Source organism: Panthera pardus, unplaced genomic scaffold (genome assembly GCF_024362965.1).
Source record: "Panthera pardus isolate Hobbes unplaced genomic scaffold, ASM2436296v1 HiC_scaffold_6, whole genome shotgun sequence".
Taxonomy (NCBI): domain Eukaryota; kingdom Metazoa; phylum Chordata; class Mammalia; order Carnivora; family Felidae; genus Panthera; species Panthera pardus.
The window spans coordinates 65,553,386-65,571,068 of NW_026526991.1; the positions used below are offsets into that span (position 1 = coordinate 65,553,386).

General features: G+C 38.6%; 1 pseudogene; it reads left to right on the plus strand.

Annotated features, from left to right (window-relative positions):
* The first annotated feature begins 658 nt into the window (after positions 1-658).
* Positions 659-6,558, plus strand: LOC109249286 (60S ribosomal protein L31-like; annotated as a pseudogene).
* Positions 6,559-17,683: the final 11,125 nt, after the last annotated feature.

A 17,683-nucleotide genomic window follows, 5' to 3' on the forward strand; every position in this document is an offset into this window, starting at 1 on the left:
TGTTTCTTTGAAAAGATCAACAGGGGCACCTGGGTGGCTCAGTCAGTTAAGCATCCAACTCTTGATTTCAGCTCAGGTCATGATCTCATGGTTCGTGAGTTCAAGCCCTGTGTCAGGCTCTGCGCTGTGGCACTGCAAAGCCTGCTTGGAATTCTCTCTCCCTCTCTCTCTCTCTGCCCCTACCCCACTCATGCTTGCTCTTTCTCTCTCTCAAAATAAAAAATTAAAAAAAATTAAAAAGATCCACAAAAATTGACAAATCTCCAGCCAGACTCATTAAAAAACAGAGAGAGAGGGGCACCTGGGTGGCTCAGTCGGTTAAGCGACCAACTTCGGCTCAGGTCATGATTTCGCGGTCCGTGAGTTCGAGCCCCGCGTCGGGCTCTGTGCTGACAGCTCAGAGCCTGGAGCCTGTTTTGGTTTCTGTGTCTCCCTCTCTCCGACCCTCCCCTGTTCATGCTCTGTCTCTCTCTGTCTCAAAAATAAATAAACGTTAAAAAAATTAAAAAAAAAAAACAACAGAGAGAGAGAGAGAGGACTCAAATAAACAAAATCACCAATGAAAGAGGGAAATAGTAACCAACACCATGGAAATAGAAACAATTATAAGAGAATATTATGAAAACTATATGCCAACAAATTGGACAGCCCTGAAAAAATGGGTAAATTCCTAGAAATGTATAACCTCCCCAAACTGAAGCAAGAAGAAATAGAAAATTTGAACAAACCAATTACCAGCAATGAAATTGAATCCATAATCAAAAAATTCCCAGCAAACAAAAGTCCAGGACGAGATGGTTTCACAGGTGAATTCTACCAAATGTTTAAAGAAGAGTTAATATTTATTCTTCTCAAATGGTTCAAAAAATACAGGAGAAAGGAAAACTTCTCAATTCATTCTATGAGGCCAGTATCACCCTGATACCAAAGCCAGATAAAGACACCATAAAAAAAGAGAACCACCGGCCATTATCTCTGAAGAACATAGATGCAAAAATCCTCAACAAAATACTAGCAATCCAAATCCAACAATACATTAAAAAAATCTTTCATCAAAATCAAGTGGGATTTATTCCCAGGATGCAAGGGTGGTTCAATATTCACAAGTGATACATCACATCACCAAGAAAAAGTATTTAAAAAACTATATGATCTTTTCAATACATGCAGAAAAAGCATTCAACAAAGTACAACATCCATTCATGATAAAAACCTTCAACAAAGTAGGTCTCAAAGGAACATATTTCAACATAATAAAGGTCATATATGAAAAACCCACAGCAAACATCATACTCAATGGGGAAAAACTGGAGTTTCACCACTAAGATCAGGAACAAGACAAGGATGTCCACTCTCACCACTTTTATTCAACATAGTTCTGGAAGTCTTAGCCCCAGCAATCCAAGAACAAAAAGAAATAAAAGGCATTCAAAATTGGTAACGAAGAAGTAAAACTTCCACTATTTGCAGATGACATGACGCTATGTATAGAAAACCCTAAAGACTCCACCAGAAAACTACTAGAACTGATAAATGAGCTCAGTAAAACTGTAGGATACAAACTCAATGTAAAGAAATCTGTTGCGTTTTTATATGCTAATAATAAGCAGCAGAAAGAGACATTAAGAAAATAATCCCCCCCCCCAAAAAAGAAAATAATCCCATTTACAATTGCATCAAAAATAATAAAGTACCTAGGAATAAACTTAACCAAAGAGGTGAAAGACCTACACTCTGAAAACTATAAAACATAGATGAAAGAAATTAAAGATGACACAAAGAAATAGACACTCCATGCTCACGGATTGGAAGAAAAAAATGTTAAAATGTCTATACTACCCAAAGCAAGCTAAAGATTTAATACAATCCCTCTCAAAATACCAACAACATTTTTCACAGAACTAGAAAAAACAATCCTAAAATTTGTATGGAACCACAGAAGACCCTGAATAGCCAAAGCAATCTTGAAAAAGAAAAACAAGGGGCGCCTGGGTGGTTAAGTCGGTTAAGCATCTGACTTTGGCTCAGGTCATGATCTCAGGGTTGTGGGCTCGAGCCCCACTTTGGGCTCTGAGCTGACAGCCTGGAGCCTGGTGCCTGCTTCGGATTCTGTCTCCCTCTTCTCTGCCCCTCCCCTGCTCACACACTCTCTCTCTCTCAAGAATAAACATTTTAAAAATAATAAAAGACAAGAAAAGAAAAAGAAAAACAAAAGTGGAGGTATCAGAAATATGGACTTCAAGTTATATTACAAAGCTATAGTAATCAAAACAGCATGGAACTGGCACAAAAATAGACACATAGATCAATGGAACAGAATAGAAAACTGAGAAGTGAACCCACAGTTATATGGTCAATTAATCTTCGACAAAAGATGAAAGGATATCCAATGGAAAAAAAAGACAGTCTTTCAACAAATGATATTGGGAAAACTGGACAGCTACATGCAAAAGAATGAACCTGGACCACTTTCTTACACCACACAGAAAGAAGAAACTCAAAATGGATTAAAGACCTAAATGTGAGACCTGACACCATAAAAATCCTAAAAGAGCACAGGCATAATTTCTCTGACATCAGCCATTGCAACATTTTTTTAGACGTCTCCTGAAGCAAGGGAAATAAAAGTAAAAACAAACTATTGGGACTACATCAAAGTAAAATTTTCTGCACAGCAAAGGAAACAATCAACAAAACTAAAAGGTAACCTACTTAATGGGAGAAGATATTTACAAATGACATATCTGATAAAAGAGATATATAAAAAATATATATTTTTTACATAAAAATATATATTTTTCTTATTTATTTATTTTGAGAGAGAGAGAGAGAGAGAGAGAGTAAGAGAGGGGGAGGGGCAGAGAGAGACTGAGAGAGAATTCCAAGCAGGCTCCACACTGCCAGCACAGAGCCTGATGCAGGGCTCAAACTCACAAACCGTGTGTCTGTTGGCCATCTGTATGTCTCCTTTGGAGAAGTGTCTGTTCATGTCTTCTGCCCATTTTTTACTTGGATTATTTGTTTTGGGGATGTTGAGTTGTATACATTTTTTAAAATACATTTCAGGGGCACCAGGGTGGCTCAGTCAGTTAACCAGCTCTTGGTTTCAGCTCAGGTCATGATCTCATGGTTCGGGGTATCGAGCCCCATGTCAGTCTCTGCACTGGGCCTGCTTGGAATTCTCTCTCCCTGCCCTTCCCGACTCATGCTCACTCACTCTCTCTCCTTTTCAAAACTAAATAATTTTTTTAAAAACATGAGAAAAAGAAAAGAAAATTGAAATTCTTCTCCATGGGAGTTTTGCCTAACTCACCTCTAACTTAATTAATTATTATCAGATGTACTCATAGATATTTTATATTTTGGGTCTTAATTTAGTACGACTTCATTTAGTTATTGCTCAGATTGCTCCAGCTTTGACCACTGGGCTCCTTTCAAGTGGCTCCTGTGTCCCTTTGACATACTTCATCATTGTGGGGTTTTTTTTGTTTTTGTTTTTGTTTTAGCGATTCATTACTTTCTGGCACTATAAGATGCTCCAGGATCATTTTATTTCTTGCCTTAGTCCTAGAATCAGCCATTTCTCCAAGGAACTGTTTCCTTTTATTGGAAAATGTTATTATAAACACATGATTGGGGTGGGGGGGTGCCTGGCTAGCTCAGTCGGCAGCATCTGCTACTCTTGATCTCAGAGTCATGAGTTCAAGCCCAACGTTGTGGGTAGGGTTTACTTAAAAAAAAAAAAAAAGAAAAAACAAAAGAAAGAAAGAAACACAGGATAGGTGTGCTTGTTGCTATTGGGGTGTCATTGCTTCTATGCACTTTCAGCTGACAGAAAAAGGAAATATATATATGTATACTAACCTGTGTACATACACACATATTTATTAATATTTTATATGTAATTACATGTATATTACATGTATATTAAACTAAATATGAGTTCATACTGATGTCTCCAACTCGAATCCATTATCACGTTTTAACTTTCTCTTCTTGTTTGTCTATAACCTCTAACTCCAATAGTAAGAAACTTGGCTCCCACCATCCACCATACATATTTAATCGTTCATTTCCAGTATAGATATATAGTGGTTTCAGGATTGTTAACTTGTACCCTCTTGGGAAACAACTTTATTGCCTAGAATACAGGACTTATGGAGAGTTCCTCTTGCCTTTAGTCTTATAGATTCCACCCATCTCCAAAGTTACTTGGATCAGCACTTTTTCTCCCTATCCTCTTCAGGGAGCTTGTTTCATACGTTTGTAATGCAGTTAGATTCTTTTATCACATTCTATTCTGAGATCCCCTGACCTCCTTAATGCCTTGGGAATAGTTTTTGAAACTCACTCTCTTGGTGTCAAGGGAGTTCTTTGCTACTAGGATATCATTATTTGTATTCAGTGAGCAGAATCAGGAATTTTTTTTTCATGGTTATAATCTTTTTTTTTTTAATTTCTTTAATGTTTATTTATTTTTGAGAGAGAGAGACAGACAGAGCACAAGCAGGGGAGGGGGAGAGAGAGAGGGAGGCACAGAATCTGAAGCAGGCTCCAGGCTCTGAGCTGTCAGCACAGAGCCCGACGCGGGGCTCGAACTCATGAACCGTGAGATCATGACCTGAGCCAAAGTCAGCCACTTAACCGACTGAGCCACTCAGGCGCCCCTATAATCTTTTTTTTAGACAACAGCTTTATGTAAATATAATTAATGTACCATACGATTCACCATACGATTACAATGTAATGGTTGTAAGTATATTCATAGAGTTATGCAACCATCACCATAATCAATTTCAGAGAACTTTCATCACCCCACTAAGAAATCTTGTATACATTAGTAGTCACTCCCCCTTTTCTCCAACTTCTTTCCACATACCCTCTCTCCACCATCCCCAGGCAACCACTAATTTACTTTATGTCTGTATGAATTTGTCTCTTCTGAACATCTTACATAAATGAAACCATACAATATATGGCCTTCTATGTCTAGCTTCTTTCACTTAGCAACATGTTTTCAAAGTTCATCTCTGGAGACAAACCAAGAAACAGACTCTTAACTATAGAGAACAAACATGGTTACCAGAAGGGAGGTGGATAAGGGGATGGATGAAATAGATGATGGAGATTAAGAGTACACTTATGATGAGCACTGAGTAATGCCTAAAGTTGTTGAATCACTATATTGTACACCTGAAACTAATATAACACTGTATGTTAACTATACTGGGATTAAAATTAAAAACTTAATTTAAAAAATGCAAAAAACCTATATTCTAGAGGAGTCACAAACGATAGATAGATAGATAGATAGATAGATAGATAGATAGATAGATAACCTTCAGGTAGCTGTAAATGCTATATAAGAATAATAATAAGGTTTGATAGGGGAGGGTAATGTGTGGAAACTGGGTGGCTCAGTTGGTTGGGCATCTGACTCTTGATTTTGGCTCGGGTCATGATCTCACTGTTTGTGGGATCAAGTCCTGTGTTGGGCTCTGTGCTGATAGCACAATGGTCTCTAACTTGCTTGTTTCACGTTTTACCTTCCCTTCTTGTTTCAACCATTTGGATTCAGTAATTCAGCTTTAGAATGTGGTAACCTTAGCACAACTAGCCTGAAAACCTGATAGACCATTGCATCTGGCTATTGTCCCATGGCTCCATACCTTACATCTCACCTCTCTGCCCATCCTGGACACTTGGGACATCACTAATTGTATCATCTGGGAAGGGACACTAGTCACTCATGTCCTGTCAAATCCTGAAAGTCTTCCTCTAAAACTCTCACGTCAGATTCTTCCTTTCCATTTTCACTGCCATCAGCCTAGTCCAGACTTCCATTATCTCTTGCATCTTTTTTAAAACATATGTCCATCTTCACATGACTTTGCCACTAGACCATAGGTTAACTGGAAAGGAAATAGAATACCGTGAATTCTGCTCTAAAATAGGATACCAGTAGTAAACCAAACCATGGCACGGGACCCCATATACGAAAATTTACTACACTGAATTTCAGACAGTAGGTTTACCACTCATTAGCATGTCAAGAAATCAACTAAGTGACTTGTGACCAGTATTTAAAAAGTGAAATAGAATAGGAAGCGACCCAGAAGTTGTACTTGTAATGCTGCTTTCCCTCTCCCACAGTACCTCGCACTCTTCCTTTCCAATCAGGGTCCAGCAGAAATGATCCCACAAAAAAGGATGGCAAGAGGAAGAGCCATTCTGCCAGCAAGGAGGTAGTGACCAGAGAATACACCATCAACATTCACAAGCGCATCCATGGAGTGGGTTTCAAGAAGCATGCACCTTAGGCACTGAAAGAGATCTGGAAATTCACCATGAAGGTGATATGCGTATTGACACCAGGCTCAACAAAGCTGTCTGGGCCAAAGGAATAAGGAATGTTCTGTACCATATGCGTGTGCAGCTGTCCAGAAAACCTAACAAGGATGAAGATTCACCAAACAAGTTCTATACATTGGTTACCTACCCTATGTACCTGTCGTCACTTTCAAAAATCTACAGACAGTTAATGTGGATGAGAACTAGTCACTGATTTTTCAGATTAAGGTGCATAAAAGAAGGGAAATAGGATAGGATAGAAAGTATCAGAGAATATTATGCATAGTAAGAGTATTATTTTGTTTGGGGTATATGATATGAATGCAAAATGTATTTTCTACAATGCATCAGTGGCCAAAAGGTTGGAAAAATACTGACTAGTGGTATTGTAAATGCTCTGCTAAAATAAGGCATTAGAAATAACCTAAATGTTAAGCTTGATCTATATTTAGCATGAAAAGGTATACTAGAAGGCCTACAAAGGCCTTCAGACTTTTTGGGTTTGAACTCTGGTTCTGTTGCTTACTTGGTGACCTTCAGCAACTTACTTAAACATTTTGTGCAATTTTATCATCTGTAAAATGGGGATAATCATAGCACCTATCTCTGAGAGTTATAATGAGCTATAAATGAGTCAATACAAGTAAAATGCCTAGAACAGAGCCTAGCACATAGCAGTAAATTAAGAAATGTTAGCTATTATTATCAATATTCTCAAATTACTTGGCAATAGAAGTCATATTTTTAAATCCCATTTTTCTAACAATTACCATTCAAGTCAGGTCATAAAGCTTCTCACACATAGAGACTAGGCCTATCATCTATGGATTTCAATACAGAATCTTTGGGTGATCACCTCAGGATCCAAAAGCCCCTTATAGGTGCTATTCTGAGAAAACTATGTTGTCCCTGAAACCTGCTTTATATCTCTCTCTTAGACACTGCCAAACATACCCAAATGTTCTGAGAAGATGTGGATCATACTGTCCTGTTCATGCCTGTGAATGCAATTTCTACCAAGTCTTTTGTTTGAGGGCCCTCATTTAATAAAACTTGTATTAATACACACTGAGCAGATGACTTCCTTCATTTATACAGTATGAGAATCCAGCAACATGATGCTTAGCGATACAAGGATGGATTATGTTTCACTGCAATTATACTGCTGACACATTGCTCTTTGAGAGCTCCTCTCCTAGTGGTTTAACAACTAACTAGCTCTAAGATAAAGAGGCAAAAAAAAAAAAAAAAAAAAAAAAGGCGCCCAGATTTGTAGCATGGCCAATTTCTATGGTGTAAATGTTCCCATCATGACCAGTTTCAAGCTACCAGTGTGACGTCTCTGAATACAGAGTTGGAAAGAGCTGCCTATATTCTGCTCGCATGAGCCCTAACAAGCAGTCCCCAGCATACCATCTGCATGTGACTATTTCATGTTTTCTGCCCAGTGTACATGTAAGAATGAAAGCATTTTTAATTATCAAACGTTTCTTTGTTCTGAAAATACCATTCAGTGGACTTTTCGGTTATGCCAAGGAAAAGGAAACATTTTATTCTAAAATGAAGATTTTGAGACAATGTGACTCCAAGGCACTGAACAAAGGTCTGGATAATGTAAAACGTGAATCTCTCCAGACTCTTCTTTTTTGAAGTTTATTTACGTATTTTGAGAAAGAGAGAGAGAGAGCATGTGCAGGCAGGGAAGGGGCAAAGAGAGAGGGAGGGGGAGAGAGAGAAAGAGAGAGAAAGAGAGAAAGAGAGAGAGAGAGAGAGAGAGAGAGAGAGAGAGAGAGAGAGAGAGAGAATCCCAAGCAGGCTCCGTGCTGTCAGCACAGAGCCTGACACAGGGCTCAAACTCACCAACTGTGAGATCATGACCTGAACCAAAATCCAAGAGTCGGCCGCTTAACCAACTGACCCAGCCAGATGCCCCAGACTGTTCTTTTGAAAAGGCATTCTTTTCTAAATTAGAATTCAGATCACGCAGTCCCTAAAAATGATCTCCTGTTCTTATTAGATAAGCAAATGAGAAGGAGAGATCAGATGAATGTAGAAAGGGTTTAGGGGCAAAGTCTTTGCCTCACATTGAAAAAGGACTACCAGGTTGAATGGGCTGGGATTGCAGAGCCCAATCTGAACCACTCACCTAAAGACCTCAGGGAGTGTTATTACATATTGAATAACCTAGATTTGGGGAAGTGCAAGGATGAGGCATCACGGGGTTCTGAAGGATTGTCCTGGTAGGGCCTTTATGGCAAAGTCAACTCCAGGGGGAGCAGACATTCTGAGTCTCCACTGCCCCATAAGGGGACAGTGAGACCCAAGACCCTACAGTCTTCACCTTGACACAAGTGTGATGTACTACATAATTTATTTCCATATAAAGAGCATTCTCTATTAAACAATACATAGAGTAGTGGTTCAAAGTCAAATGCTGGAGACAGATAGGTCCAGGTTTGAATTTTCATTTTGTCACATATCAGCTGTGAGAGACCTTGGACATATTATCTAATTTCTCTGAACCTCAGTTTCCTCAAGAGAGGAAAAAAAGTGAATATAATTGTACCTACCCCTAAGAATTATTTTGAGGATTAAACTAGATAATATAGTATTTAGCCTTGATAAGGTACTCAAAAATTAGTAATAATCGCAACCATAAATATCTCTTCAGACCCACTCCGGAGGCTAGATGCCTGATGGAAGTAGATATTTATGTCATCTCAGCATCAATGTTTACTAAATCTCAGCCCAGATTTGCCATTGTTTCCAGGTAAGTTCAGAGCTATAACCATCTACATCTGGGTAGGAGACACACAGGAAGCAAAATTTGAAGTCTATATTTGTATAGGATGGCTTGAGTAAGTGGGTTGTACCGGTCTCTGAAGCTCACCTAAGAGCCAGTATTTCATTTCAAGAGACAATGCAGGTTATTTCTGGGGATCTTTATCAGAATCTCTGGACTCCTATTTGAAATGGTGCCATCATTCGTACCAGGACTTCTGTTGTCACTAAGGTGATCTCAAGCTGTCAACGAATGTTGATGCGACCTCAGAACTGGAAGTCATCTAAATCTGATGAAATCTTTCTTGTCTGTGTTCTTCTCTCAGACTCTTTATTATGCATTTAGTTAAGCTGGTGACACCAGATATAAGCTTTACTTTAATTAAACCATTCTCCAGTGTCCTCTCACCGCTCTGCACTGAAAGAGCGGGCATTCACGGAGACGACACTGAGGATGGAACTCTTTGTGTCAAGTCTCCATTTTATGCTGATTTTCACTGAACACAAGATGGACTGTTTGCAGCAGGACCATTGGGGATAACGGGCACTGGATTTTGTGCAATGATTTTTATCTCTGGTGTTTCTGGCGCTGATTAAGGTTTCAGGCAAACAGAGGCACTGAGGACCTAGCAACAATTGCTACAGAGCTTCCTGGTTGCCAGCAACAGTAAATGCCACAGAGACACAAAGACTCAACCTTTCACATGTACACAATAAAACCTGGAGCTTGGTTTCCTATTTCAGACACAACAGAATCTTCCAGGTAGAGCACAACAGCTTCTTCTTTCCCCCATTTATACTAGATTTTTAAAATTTTGTACAGAAACACACTGCCCGGGAGCCTGTATGACAATCTTGCTTCTAAATTTGTTCAAGAACACTTACATTCTAACCTCTCTCTTAGTACCGTCCATTTTCACTATTTTGAGAGATAAATGGAATGAAATAGTATTGTGTATCTGATCTGGAATTTTAAATAAGGTGTGACTTGTTTAATGTGTTTGGAATTGGCAATCTTCTCTACAAAGTTACGGTTAGTTTCTACCCTTCTGATAATATTCAGGAATATTATCTGAAAGATCTTCTTCCCCAAGTACAGTCTCTAATTTGTTTTTAGAAAAGGTAGAAGCATACAGAATATGAAATAGAGCACTGGCAATTTAAGGTTTTTCCATGACTCATTCAAGGAAATTGCATAATAGCCCTTCCTCTGCCAACCTCACACACTCTTCTCAAATACCTTGCTCTTTTCTTTATTCCATTCCCCCACCCCTGTCACTTTTTCTATCCTTTCTGTATGCCATTATACTTTTTCTCTCTTTTCTCTTAAGACTGTAAAACTCTCTAGGGTATAGTCATGTGTTATGCAAGGTGATAAGGGAACTGAAGTGCCCCTAAGCTTGCTAGTCTGTCTCCTAGCAACGTATGACATGTTGCTTAGTAACATGAGGGGTGAGAGTGAAGTCTCTCTCACATATCTAAAAATACTGAAATCATTAACAAAAAATAATAGGGGGCTTATTAAGATATACCATGTTTACCATATAAGTTTGCCATGGAGGGAACTTATTTCAGGCCATGCTATCTTGAGTAAACCTCTATAATTCTTATAATCAGTATACTAGAAAAACAGCTTTTCTTATAAAGAGATAAAACAGCCTTTTCTAATCCTTTCTTTTCTACACATGCATAATCAATGTTTCTGCAGAATGAAGAAGTGTTTCCTAAATGATCTCTTAGGCTGCACAGATGAAGAAAAACACAGCCTTTCCTCTTCTCTGCACATGCATAATTGATTTGTAAATCTAAATGAAGACTGAGAAATGTTTCCCAAAACACCTCTCTAGGCTGGGTGTCATTTGGGAGTTATGTCTTTTAAGATTACAACAGTCTGGAAAGTAATTCTCTGCGAACTTATTCAGTGGTTTTCAGAATTCAGAAATAACTGGATCATACCACCCCAAACCATTACAACTCTTTAGTTCCAAAATGGTAAATATTAATCGAAGGGAATACTATTTACTGAATTAGATCTACTCAGTCTGACTCTGGTGCAGGATGCAGGAACTGGGAATCAGTTAACTAGCCCCCTAGTTACTTTAGCACTTTTAGGAAAAACTAGTATAGAGGGTGATTCTAATATGTTACAAAGGGTTATCCTCCACTATTTTGTCTCTTGGATTCATACGTAGGCATGGAGCCTATTTAAAGCAAACATTTCTAAATGAAATAAATAAGTAAACGCTTAAAAAAATAAAAATAAATTTAGATCTTGAGCTGTGTTTTTGTTAGAGAATTTAGGAGAAACGTATTTGCTTGGACTTATCCTTTTAAACTCAAACTTGCACGAGGCAGGCAATGTGAGACAGACAGCATGATCGTTTTATAAAGAATGTAGAGGTGGTGGTATGGTGTGAGACAGTGAACACTATCCTGGGATGAAGTTGGGAAATGTGACAGTTCTTTGTGTCAGCAGCTCCTGCACTGTCCTCTCTCACACAGCACTGGACACAATGTATTGTAATAGCAGTTTCAATCACTAGACCTTGAACTCCTCTGGGCCAGGAAAAAAGTTTTACGTCTTTTGCGCCAATGCTTAAAGAAGAAGCTTCAAAGACCAAGTCCTAAATATTTGCCACATCTTGCCCTTGAACTAGCCCCTTTGGCTAATAAAATTGGCCAAGCTTTAGAGGCACCTGGGTGACTCAGTTGGTTAAGCATCTGACTTTGGCTCAGGTCATGATCTCATGGTTTGTGAGTTCGAGCCCCGTGTCAGGATCTGTGCTGACAGCTCAGAGCCTGGAGCCTTCTTCAGATTCTGTGTGTGTCTCTCTCTGCCCCTCCCCTGCTCATGTTCTGTCTCTCTTTCTCTCTCTCAAAACTAAATAAATGTTAAAAAAATTTTTTAATTGGTTAGGCTTTAGAAAAATAGTTATTTGTTCATTATGCAAATATTTAGTAAGACAAATTGAAATATAATGGACAGAATTTAGTGATCAGTTGGGAGTAACTTGAAAGAGTTGATATACATAAAGTGCTAAGAATAGTGCCTGGTATATAGTAAACATTATACAAGGTTATTCTTATTTTAGTCTAGCTTGGTAGACTAGGCAGATGACAATGAACTGATATTGAGGATATAGAATAATGAAGAATATAGAACACTAAAGAGGGTAATGGAGAAGAATAACTAATTCCATTTAGATATGTTGAACTTGAGATACCCACAGGTCATCCAAAGGGATAAAGCCAAGTAAGAAATATAAGTCCTGAAGATGGGAACATGTTGTATAAGACATTTTAAAAGTGAATTCTGAATTTTTGTGTGGCTAGTGCTACATAAAAATAGACCAGTTGTAATTCCTCAGTATTTTACTTCCTACAACATGAAAACATCGATTCTGTTGTTCACTAGTAAATCAGCGTCACCCTGATTTATCTATGCTATGGAATTAGTTAAGACAGGGATTTGAAAGAAAGAAGAGAAGTGCACATTTGGATGGTTGGGGGAAGGGACTTTGGGGCATCTTTGACTACTATCAAATGCCTGCAGCCAGTGCACCATGGCAACCTTCCCAGGCTGCCACCTAATTTCCATATGCTTTAAGGGGAGGGTGGGGTAGGATGGAAGTGAAGCCTTCAGTGTGCATTCTTGTGAGTGTGTGTAATTTGGGCTAATAAAATGCAACCAAATTATAAATTGTGTTTTATGGAAAACTGAGATTATCTGCTGCCTCTCCACTTTCTTCTTTTTTTTCTCTTCTCAGGATGCCTTTGAGCCTCTTCAAGTTTTGTCAAAGGTTGGATTTCAATAGTAGGCTTGCAGCCAGAGCAAAACTACAAATTAAAATGTGTATGTCAGGACATAAATATGTTGTTCAAAAGAGTTCACTAAGTGCCTGAACATCAATGAGCGACCTCAAAGCACTGTATTACAATACAAGAGATACATTTTTAATATTATAGGGTAGAGGTGTTTGCATTATTTCATAAGTCTTACTTCTGGGATCGAAATTCATTAATATTTCTCTCTACTATACAACAAAAGTCCTTCCCAAAATAGATGAAACTCAGTTACCAGAATCACCACTGATAATTCTTACCACTGTTATTCAGAAAAACTTATTATTTAGTAATATTGCATTGTGTTGACCAGAGTTTGAAAAAGATAATGTTAAGCTTTAAATAAAATTCTGAATTCAGGTGTGGGTCACATTCTTACCTAAATTGTTAATGAGGAATTTGGCCAAGGTGAATGTAGCAGGTAGTCTTTAAGGGCCATACACAGTAAGAGCCAAATCACTCAATACATCGATCAGTACTGAACCCTAAAGTAAATAAATGTAAATTCACCATGTCAGCATAATCATGTATAGGAAGACTAGCCAGTCTCTCTGCATTATGTTCCCCTGTAACCAACTCTGCTCTGTCTATTCTTTCTGCACATAACAGTCAGAAGGATCTTTCTGAAATGCAAAGTTTATTATTCCTCTTTCCTTTAATGGCTCTCTTTGAGTTTGGAATAAGGTCCTTTCATAATCAATTCTTTGCTATAATCCTCCAGCCACCCAATCCCTTTCTCCTTACACTTCATGTAATAAACCATAACAAACCATTTCCAGTTTCTGAAACTAACCCAACTGTCTGTGTATTTGCATGTGCACTCTCTTCTCCATTTGTACCTGCTACTTCTATTTATTTTTCAAGACAATCCCAAGAATTGCCTCTTCCAGGAAGGTTTCCTGCATTCTTTATACCACACCATCCCCCAAAGACCTAGAGGTTATAGGTAATATATATCTCCTTGCACAGGACCATGCCATGCCTCTTTCTTGGGACTTATCAGAATGCATTATGTCCAATTAAATCTTAGCCAAATAAACATTTATTTATCCTACACTATACCTAGCCCAATATATGCAACTTAGTAGGCAATCTTATGTGTTTCCAAAAAGAAGAAACAAATGAATAAGTGTTTGAAAAATATAGGGGTGATCATTCATATGAGTTAATTACTTGGGTTAAAAAAGATAATTTAGAAAATAATGAAGTTGAAATATGTATGAGCTACTGAGAGGAGGGTTCCCAAATATACATATGGTAGCTTGATTCATGACAAAAGTGTCACTGGAGTCCAGTGGGGAAGTATGGTCTTATAAATAAATAGTGTTGGGCCAACTGGATATTCATATGGGGAAAAAAACAGATCTGACCTCTACATCACATCAAACACACACAAAAATATCGGTTCCTGTATGTATTGTGGAACTAAATGTAAAAGCTTAAACAATAAATCCTTTAGAAGAATCCATGACCTGTGGATAGGCAAAATTTTTTTTCTTTTTTTCTTTAAATGTTTATTTATTTAGGGGCGCCTGGGTGGCTCAGTCAGTTAAGCGGCCGACTTCGGCTCAGGTCATGATCTCGCGGTCCGTGAGTTTGAGCCCCGCGTCGGGCTCTGTGCTGACAGCTCGGAGCCTGGAGCCTGTTTCCGATTCTGCGTCTCCCTCTCTCTGACCCTCCCCTGTTCATGCTGTCTCTCCCTGTCTCAAAAATAAATAAAACGTTTAAAAAAAAATAAATGTTTATTTATTTATTCTTGAGAGAGAGAGAGAGATAGAGATAGAGAGAGAGAGAGAGAGAGGGAGGGGCAGAGAAAGAGGGAGACAGAGAATCCCAAGCAGGCTCCCTGCTGCCAGCACAGAGCCCGATATGGGGCTCAAATTCACGAACCATGAGATCATGATCTGAGCCGAAATCAAGGGTCGAATGCCCAAGCGACTGACCCACCCAGGTGCCCTGGCAAAGATTTCTTAAATGTAACTCAAAAAGTACTAACAATAGGGTCACCTGACTGGCTCAGTAGTAGAGCATGTGACTCTGCATCTCAGGGTTGTAGATTCAAGCCCCACAGTGGGTGTACAGATTACTTAAAAACAAAATCTTTAAAACAATGCTACCAATGGGGTGCTTGGGTGGCCCAGTTCTTTGAGCCTCCAACTTGAGCTCAGGTCATGTTCTCATGGTTCATGGGTTGGAGCCCCATATAGAGCTCTCTGTGGACAGCACAGAACCCACCTCAGATCCTCTGTCCCCACCTCTTTCTGCCCCTCCCCCCCTTCTCAAAACTAAATAAATATTTTTTAAATGCTAACAATAAAGAAAAAGTGATAAACACAACTACACTACAATTAAGAACTTCCATTCATCAGATGACATCATTACATCATTAGGAGAGTAAAAAGGCAAGCTGCAGAGTGGGAAAAAAATTTTTTTGTAATCTTCAAATCCAAAAAGGACTCTTATTCATAGTGTATGATGTACTCCAACCAAACACTAAGATACAGACCACTCAGTTGTTGCAGAAACAAGATAATTTGTCCCATAGAATGTCCCACACTTTGAGTTTTTGTTTGCCTCCCTGTGATGTCATCTGACTTGTTCCTATAAATGGAAGTTAGTTCTAAAAGTTTGGTTATAGGTTTAGCACAGCTGTTTCTGATGCACTTTCATAGGTGATGCTGTGTGCTTCCTATCAGATCACATCACAGGGTCGCAGGGTCTGATTGTCCCACTTTTAGTGATGCTAATATTGAGCAGTGAGTTCACTTAGTAATAGCTGAATCCTTTCATTTAAAAATTCCCCAACAGGGGCGCCTGGGTACCTTAGTTGGTTAAGCATCTGACTTTGACTCAGGTCATGATCTTAAGGTTCGTGAGTTGGAGCCCTGCATGGGGCTCTGTGCTGACAGCTCAGAGCCTGGAGCCTGCTTCAGATTCTGTCTCCCTCTCTCTCTGTCCCTCCCCTGCTTGCATACACTCTCTCTCTCTCAAAAATAAACATTTAAAAAATTCCCCATCAATATTTTATCAGAGTTGTTATCCACTGATGATCTTTGCTTGAATAAATTACTTCATTAGGGGATGCAAGGGTAATTTTTCTAATTCTATTACTTCCATATTCACTAGTTGACATTACTCTATAAAACTCTATAAAACAATGATTTTCCCTAATTAATTTGGGTCATTTGGTTACCTTGAAATATAGTTTATACAGGAAATGCAGGACAAATGCTCAAATCTTTATCTGATTGCCAATGTGTAGAGTATGGAATTGCTGCCCTAGTTACTTCCAGTGGTGCAATGGTATCAGATGTTATTTTTAATTCACTTTTTTCCTATTTTTATTTTTCCTTTGTGGAATATCTTCATAAACTCATGGGTTTATATCATTAAATTTTTTTATTATAAATATGGTATAAATACAAAAAAAATAAAACATAATTTTATACCATAACAAATAATTATAAAGTGAATATCTAGCTTTTATAACTCCTTTGCCTCCCTCCTCCCTATCAAAATCATCTCTCAGGAAATTAGCTGAATTTTGACATAATTTTAAATTAATATGTCCTTTTGCAGATTTTGAAGTATAAGATTTACTTCCATTATGGAATTAAAGCAGCCATATTAAGGGTATGGGATCTTCATCTTAAAACTAATAGGCAGCCATTGATCTGCTTTAAGCAATGGTGTGACATGATCTGTATTATGTTACATGATCTGTGATATGTATCATAATAAGATCACTCTGGCTGTTGTGTGAAGACTGAACTGGGTGGGGTTAGGAGTATATGTAAAGAAAATCTAGAAGGGCACTGCAGTTGTCCAGGCAAAAGATGATGTACTTACTAGAGTGAAGGCAATAGAGATGGAAGAAAAGAATAAGATCTGAGAGAGATTTAGGAAGTAAACCTGATAGGACTTAGTGATCGATTCTATGCTGGTCAGAAAAAGAGAGGGAGCTATCAAGAGTAATTCTTCTTTCTGATTTGAGAAATCAGATATATGCTGCTCCATTTACTGAGCAAGAGAACCTTGTAGAAGGTGCGTGTTTATGGGAAGGTAACTAGTTCAACTGGGGATACCTGTGAGAAACCCAGTCTAAGACTGGAAGTTTACTACACAATCTGAAACTAAGAAGAATTGTTAAGAAGTGATGGGCATATGGGGCGCCTGGGTGGCTGAGTCGGTTAAGCATCTGACTTGGGCTCAGGTCATGATCTCACGGCTTGTGAGTTTGAGCCCTGCGTCGGGCTCTGTGCTGACAGCTCAGAGCCTGGAGCCTCTACAGATTCTGTGTCTTTCTCTCTCTCTCTCTCTGCCCCTCCCCCACTCACTCTGTGTCTCTCTGTCTCTCAAAAATAAACATTAAAAAAAATTTTTAAAAAAGAAGTGATGGACATATACAAAGGATTTGCACCCTTGGAAATGAAAGCACTTACCATCTATTAGGAGTGACTAAGATCATATAGAATAAAATGAGTCAAGAGTCTAGGACTGAACTTTGAGAAACTCCAACATTTAAAGACTGGGAGAGGAGGAGGAACCAGCAGAGACAGAGAACAAGCAAACCAAAAATATATAAGAAGGAAACCCAGAAAATGGAGAGTTTTGGGATGCCTCGGTGGCTCAGTCAGTTAAGCGTACGGCTCTTGAGTTCAGCTCAGGTCATAAGCTCACGGTTCATGAGATCAAGCCCCGTGTTGGG